Source organism: Cucurbita moschata, unplaced genomic scaffold (genome assembly GCF_002738365.1).
Source record: "Cucurbita moschata cultivar Rifu unplaced genomic scaffold, Cmos_1.0 Cmo_Scf00019, whole genome shotgun sequence".
Taxonomy (NCBI): Eukaryota; Viridiplantae; Streptophyta; class Magnoliopsida; order Cucurbitales; family Cucurbitaceae; genus Cucurbita; species Cucurbita moschata.
Genome location: NW_019268535.1, coordinates 3,825,716 through 3,833,091, shown reverse-complemented (window position 1 = coordinate 3,833,091; position 7,376 = coordinate 3,825,716).

Here is a 7,376-nt window from a genome sequence, read left to right as displayed (position 1 = left end):
GTATTGGCTAACTTCAAGGCTCAAATAGAACAAGTAGCCATAAGAAACATGGAGAAGATTTGATAAGAATCTACACTGGCGGCTTAATAGATGGCTTTATGAATATTTTTATACTCATTTTTACTATTTTTTGTTTTACAAATGAATTATAGGTGGTTGGTTGAGGGTGGGAGCGTGCAAGAGCCGCACGCGAGCATGGGAACTACTAAACCCTAAACCCTAAACACTTATTTTAACAATGATAAATTTATCGTCTTTTTTACTTTTAAGTCTAGTTAACCATCCATGATTAGCAAGCGGGTTGTTACAATTAAAAGTTGTAGTTACTCATACAAAGGGATGATGATGAACACTAGTTCGATTAGGACTAGGGCGCTTCAGCTGTGTTAGTCAAGAGAGATACTAATAGAGAGAAATAACCATGATATAGAGAGAGGTTTTCAGCTGGGAATAAATCGAGGGGACACGACGTGACCAGTACTTACAAGATGATTGCTGCCAAAACTACATCGTCATGGTCATTGAACCACTCCACCTATTCATGTGTTGATACTAATCATAGAGCGTGAGAACGAAATAAAAGAAAGATTGGGAGGGTGGGAGATTCAAGGTGATCACGAGAGTGAGAGATTAAAAAGTTGAGATGAGTTGTGGGGGATTTAGATTGATCGAGCAAGAGTTGAACGAGTGAGAGGGAGATCATGAGAAAGCTGGAGGTTGGAGCGAGATGACATGCGACAATTAAAACCAAGATTCTCCCATGATCTTAACATTACAAGTTCAACAAGCCCGACCAACCTACAATAACCATATCCATACCAAATGAGGATTAAAATTAATTAAAAACAAACATAGTCCAACAATTGAAATCAAAATACAAATTACTTACATTTAATGCAGAATTTTCACACAAGTATAATTTCATAGTAATGTTGAATTTAAACGGATTTTGTTGGGATATGGATCTGGATGCTTTTTTTTTATAGTAAAAGATCCGTATAGATATATATGGTAGATATTTTGTAGAGATCTTTAAAAATATATATGGTTGGTAAAAATTGGTCACAAATATATTTCATAGATTATATTTGTAGGGGTTAAATTTGTTAAATCTATATTTAGTAAACCGAAACCATATATCTACCCGATTACCCAATGCTTTCAAAAATGTACTTTATCTGTTCTCTGTCAGTCTTTGTTGGTTAACATACCTGAATTCATTAATATAAATTCTTTTAGCCAGAGTTCTCCTTGCATTTTCTCTCTCTTATTATTTGTGTTCATCTAAATTGAATGTGTAAATTGTTGTGTCATCCTAACAATTAGTATCAGAGCTACGCGAAATTCACCACGATTTGTGAAGATGGAAAGTTCAAAGATTGTAATTGAGAAGTTTGATGGATCCAATTTTAGTTTTGGGAAGATGCAGATTGAAGATTATCTGTACTAAAAAGATCTTCACGAACCCCTGTTGGGGGTGACGGCAGATACCATGACCATGGAGCAGTTGAAGCTCAAGGATCGTCAAAGTTAGGGTTGATCCGGTTGATGCTATCCAGAAATGTGTCGTTCAACATCCTTAAAAAAAGACGACATTAGACCTGTTGAAGGCATTGTCGAATATGTAAGAGAAACTGTTGGCTATGAATAAGGTGTATTTGATGCGAAGGCTGTTCAATCAACAAATGTCTGAAGGTGGGTCTGTTGCAAATCATATAAATGAGTTCAACATGATTGTAAGTCAACTGAGTTCGATGGAAATTAATTTCGAAGATGAAATTAAGGCATTAATTTTGATGTAGTCTTTACCCGAGTCGTGGGATACTGTTGTTGCTGCAATCAGCAGTTCACGAGGATCTAATAAACTAAAATTTAATAAAATTCAAGATGCAGTTCTCAGCGAAAATATTCGCAAATGGGAAATCGAAGATTCATTAGGCAATGTTCTCAGTGTTGATCGAAGGGGAAGAAGTAAATCAAAGAGCCCAAACAAACATGAATGATCAAAATCAAAGAATCGAAAAAAAATGTCCAAACAAACCAAACGTTAAGTGTTGGAATTGTGGAGAAAAAGGTCACTTTCGGACAGATTGTACAAAATTGAAGAAGAAGCCGAATCACACATTTGAAGATGACAACGATTCCATGTAATTAGTAGAAGATATTGAGGATGCTCTAATCCTTAGTGTGGACAACCCGATTGAATCCTGGATTTTGGATTCAAAATGCATCTTTTTATTCATCTCCAAATAGGAATTGTTTCAGAATTTAAATCTATAAGTTTCGACAAAGTGTATCTTACCGACAACAAAACTTTGAAGATTGAAGGAAAGAGGGATATCTACATAAAAACTTGGAAATCATTAGACACTAAAGGATGTCAGATACATTCCAAGTCCCAGGAAGAACCTGACCTCCATTGGTTAGTTGAATAACACAGGTTATACAATAGAGTTGGGAAAGACTTCGTGGAAGATTGTGAAGTGTGCTATGATGGTAGCATATGACACAAAATCTGGAACCTTATACACCACCAAGGTGTATGAACAGGGCTGCTATGGCTGAGAGTGTTTCAAATTCAAGTCTATGGCACAATAGACTTGAACATATGAGCGTCAAAGGAATGAAAATGTTCGCTACAAAAGGAGTTTTGGAAGGTCTAAAATCTATTAATATGAATCCTTGTGAGAACTGCATTATGAGCAAACAGAAACGAGTTAGCTTCACAAAGGCTGGCAGAGAATTGAAGAAAGTGCGGTTGAAAATGGTCCATCCAAACGTTTGGGGACCATTTTCAGTTTCATCCATTAACGGATCAAAGTTCTACGTTACCTTCATCGATAATTTTAGAAGAAAGGTATGGATTTATTTTCTGAAACACAAGTCAGATGTGTGTGCCACCTTCAAGAAGTGGAATGCTAAAGTTGAAAATCAATCCGACTTGAAGATCAAATGTCTGAGGTCTGACAATGAAGGAGAGTACCACAAGTCAGAGTTTAAAACATTTTGTGCAGTTGAGGAAATTAGATTAATGAAGACAGTTCTTGGTAAGGCAAGACAAAATGACATTGCAGAAAGGATGAACGAAACATTCAATGAGCGGGCAAGAAACATGAGGATTCATTCTGGACTACCAAAGACATTCTGGGTTGATGTTGTGAACATAGTAGCCTATTCGATCAATAGATGGTCATCGATACCCTTGGAGTTCAAATTGCTAGAAGAAGTAAGGACAGAAAAAGAACTTAAGTACTCTCACTTGAGAACTTTTGGTTGAACTGCGTATGTTCATGTGGATCCAAAAAAAAGAGACAAGCTTAATGTTAAAGCTGTGAAGTGCTACTTAATAGACTATGACTCTAACATGTTCAAATATAGGTTTTGGGATGACAAGAATAGGAAAATTCTAAGATATTGTGACGTGACCTTTGATGAAAATGTCGTGTACAAGGACAAAAGAGAAGATAAACTCTGAGACAACAAAGCAAGTGAGAGTTGAGCTTGAGTTGCAGGAAAACTCACCCAGTGATGTTACAGCAGAAGCTCAAGAAACTCCTGATATTGTTGCTGAAGAACCAGACATAGAACAAGTTACACCTGAACAGGTGTTGAGGAGATCATCCAGAACTATTAGAGCACCAAATAGATATTCACCTTCATTGCATTATTTGTTGCTGACTGAAAAAGAAGAACCAAAGCCCTTTGATGAGACCCTACCGTTGGAAGATACAATCAAGTGGGAGTAAGCTATGGATGATGGGATGTCTAGGCTTCAGAAATGCGTTGCTCTTTCATCTACTAAGGCTGAGTACATGGCAATAGCTGAAGCTGGAAAGAAGATCATATGGATGAAAGACTATTTGGAAGAATTGGGCAAGAAGCAGCACGAGAAGATTCGTTGTAAAGATAGTCATTGTGTCATACAGTTAGTGAGGAACCCGGTCTATCTTTAAAGACAAAAGACAGAAGGCGATACCATTTCACCCACAAAGTTAGTGGAAGATGGTGATGTATTTGGAAGAAAAAGAGTGGGTAAAAAATCCAGCAAACATGTTGACAAAATGTGTTGATATTGAAACATTGAATTCGTTCAAAGCCTCAATTGGTATGGTGTAGTGAAATTGAGAATGAAAATCTTGGATGACTGGATCAGTCTCTAGGTGGCCGATTGTTGGGATATAGAGCCTAATATTTTTTTTACAGTAAATCTCTGGTAAAGATATATATGGTAGATATTTCGTAAAGATTCGACCGAAATATATTTGATAGATTATATTTCTAAGATGTTAAATCTATTAAACCTATATTTAGTAAATAGAAATCATATATATAACTCATTAATGTGCTTGCAGAACGTATTTTCTTCATTTTCTGTATTCTCAGTTGGTTTACTTACCTGATGAAGTCATTCATACAAATTCTTTTAGCTAAAGTTCTCGTACCATTTTCTCTCTCATATTCTTTGTGTTCATCTAGATCGGGTGTATACTTTATTGTGCAATCGTAACAGATTTTTCATTAATATGATAAAATATTCATGTTTTTGTTTGTCTTCAATTTTATGTCTATTTTAGGAGTAATAAAACAAAAACCTTTTCTCTTTAATATGGTTGGAAAAATATTTATATTTATTGATTAAACCATATATTTTGTCCGAGTGTGTTTTTGTAACATCCAAGTAAATGACGAGTACATGAATAAACTAAAATAACACTTCCGAATAAGAATGATCCTAAGGATACGAATGACTAAAAAAGTTTAAAAGAAATTAAGTTACTACCTATACAAATAAACTGTACCATTTTTTCAGTTGCTCAATCATAAGCATATTGGAAGGACGGGGATAATTTTTACTCTTATAAGTGACGAGTAAGTAATGTAACTATATCGTAAAGAATGTAGGAAAACATCGAGGTCATCAGAGTCTAAATTTTAAATCGTTATTTTTTTTTTCTATAATTAACATTTAATAACAAAACCCCATAAAGTCAACTCAATTGAATCTGTCAAAATCAAATTAGAAAATTGAGGGATGAAACAGACCGTTTTCATTTCAGATCAACTTGTGGTCGAGTGTTTTTTTTTTTTTTTTTTCCTCAATATTTGTAATTTAAAATTGTTTATTTACAAATATTTTATAGGAGTTTGATTCGGATTATTCTCGAGTGTTATTTTATTTGTTCAAATTTTAAAAATAGGGATTAAATTATTCACCCTTAACGGATATTGTCCTAGATCTCACAATTCACCTCCCTTCAGAGCCCAGCGTCCACACTGGCACTCGAGCCTTTCTCCAATCGATGTGGGACCCCGACCAAATCCACGCCCCTTCGGAGCCCAGCGTCTTTACTGGCACACCGCCTCGTGTCTACCCCTTTGGGGAACAGCCTCCTTGTTGACACATCGCCTGGTGTCTGGCTTTGATACCATTTGTAACGCCTCAAGCCCACCGCTAGCAAATATTGTCCTTTTTGAGCTTTCCCTTTCAAGATTCCCCTCAACGTTTTTAAAATGCGTGTGCTAAGGAGAGGTTTCCACACCCTTATAAAAGATATTTCGTTCTCCTCCCCAACCCGATATGGGATCTCACACAATTTTTAAATGCTTAAATCTTCAAAATGTTTGTTTTTGTAATGTCTCAAGCCCGAGATTCAGAACATGATTTGAAATCTAGATTTGATACCTGATAACATCAGTATTCCTCTTCACAAGTGATGACTTTAGCATTCCCCTACATCTTATACAATATAATTACATTACCTACTTATATTATGATAATTTAAAGAGCTCATAATATTCAAAATTTCAAGATGAAAAAAGAAAATAGAATTGGGCCTAAATTAATTTCATTTTCTAAGAAAGAAAAAGGGGTGAGACTAGATTTGTAAAAAGAAATTAAGAACAAATAACTTGCTATAAGTCACTTTCTAGCTTGTTAATTGGAGAAAAAATTGTCATATCTTTCCAACTTGACAAATAGATATCAAATCTTTCCAACTTGCATGCCTTGGCCTTTGCCTATGGCTACCCACAAGCTTCCACATGCCCTTGTTCTTCGTACACACCTATCTATGTGCTTCTCCAAATGCAAACCCTAATTTTTTATTTGCTAATAGAATGGATGCAAAACAAGAACAAAAAATATATATCTAAATGCCCTTAATCATAAATAATTATAGAAAGGGATTGGCGAAGAAAAAAGATAAAAGCACAAGAAAAAGTGTGATGGGATTGAAATTTAATTGAAGTTAGAAAAATATTCCTTATAGTGTGAAACTTTAGAAAAATAAATATATCCATCTTTTATAATTCGTTATCGTGTGATAACTTCGAATTAAAGTTGTTGATAATGCGACTTGAGTATTCGAAACGGAGAAGAATTGATATCGAATACTTGAGAATTGAGTTAAAGAAAACGTGCATCCATTGTAAAAAAGAATTACAATTTACCATATATAATAAATTTAACCCTTTATTATATGTAAATAGCTAGATATTTGTCTTTGATAGATATTATATTTGTTCTATTATTATAGGTAGATATATTTGTATCTATTTATTATTTTTTCCATATTTTTTTTTGTAATTTATTTGATTCTTTAATCATTACATATATAGAAATTTCACCACCATCTGGGGTGTGATTTTAGCAAATATTTTCATGGTATGAGAGCTCTCTCGATTTAGCAACTCCGATTCTTTATTTTCAATGGCGTTTGAATCCTTTACTCGTCTTTTTCTCCACCACCACTGCTGACTTTGACGATTTTCAATGGTATGGGAGCCTTCTTGGACGATGCATGGGCTTTGACGATTGATTACTCTTCGGCTCCACCCTTTTGGCCTCCAAACCACCCTTTGCCCTACTCTGTACATACAACCTCACATTTTCCAACACAATCGGTTTTTCCTTAGCCAACATAGTCTCTTTCATTTTGTTCCCAATCGCGGCTCTTCATCCTTCACAAAAACCCTAACTTCAAGATCCTCATCAACGTTCTCATCAGAAATATACAGAATCTCGACAAGCCTGTCGACCTTCTGCAGAGATTTACCTTTGAAATCCGAGCACCGCACTAGCCTCCTCTCCAAAATTGGCTCCTTTGCCCACTATGGCAACTCTTACGGCTTCAACACCATCTTCGTCCCTTGCTCTGGGGGGCGTGACTCCCTCTTCGCCCATTGGAACTTCACCACCTGCTATGGCACCAACTACTTCTCCACTGGCTCCGCCTACTGCTCCGTTGTCGGCCTCCACTCCTAGCAATGAAGGTGTTGTGAACCAAATCACTGTCTCTAGATCTATCATTATGGCTCTTCACCCACTCTTGATGGTCTCTTTATTAGTCAATTAAAATATGCTCAAGATTCTTACT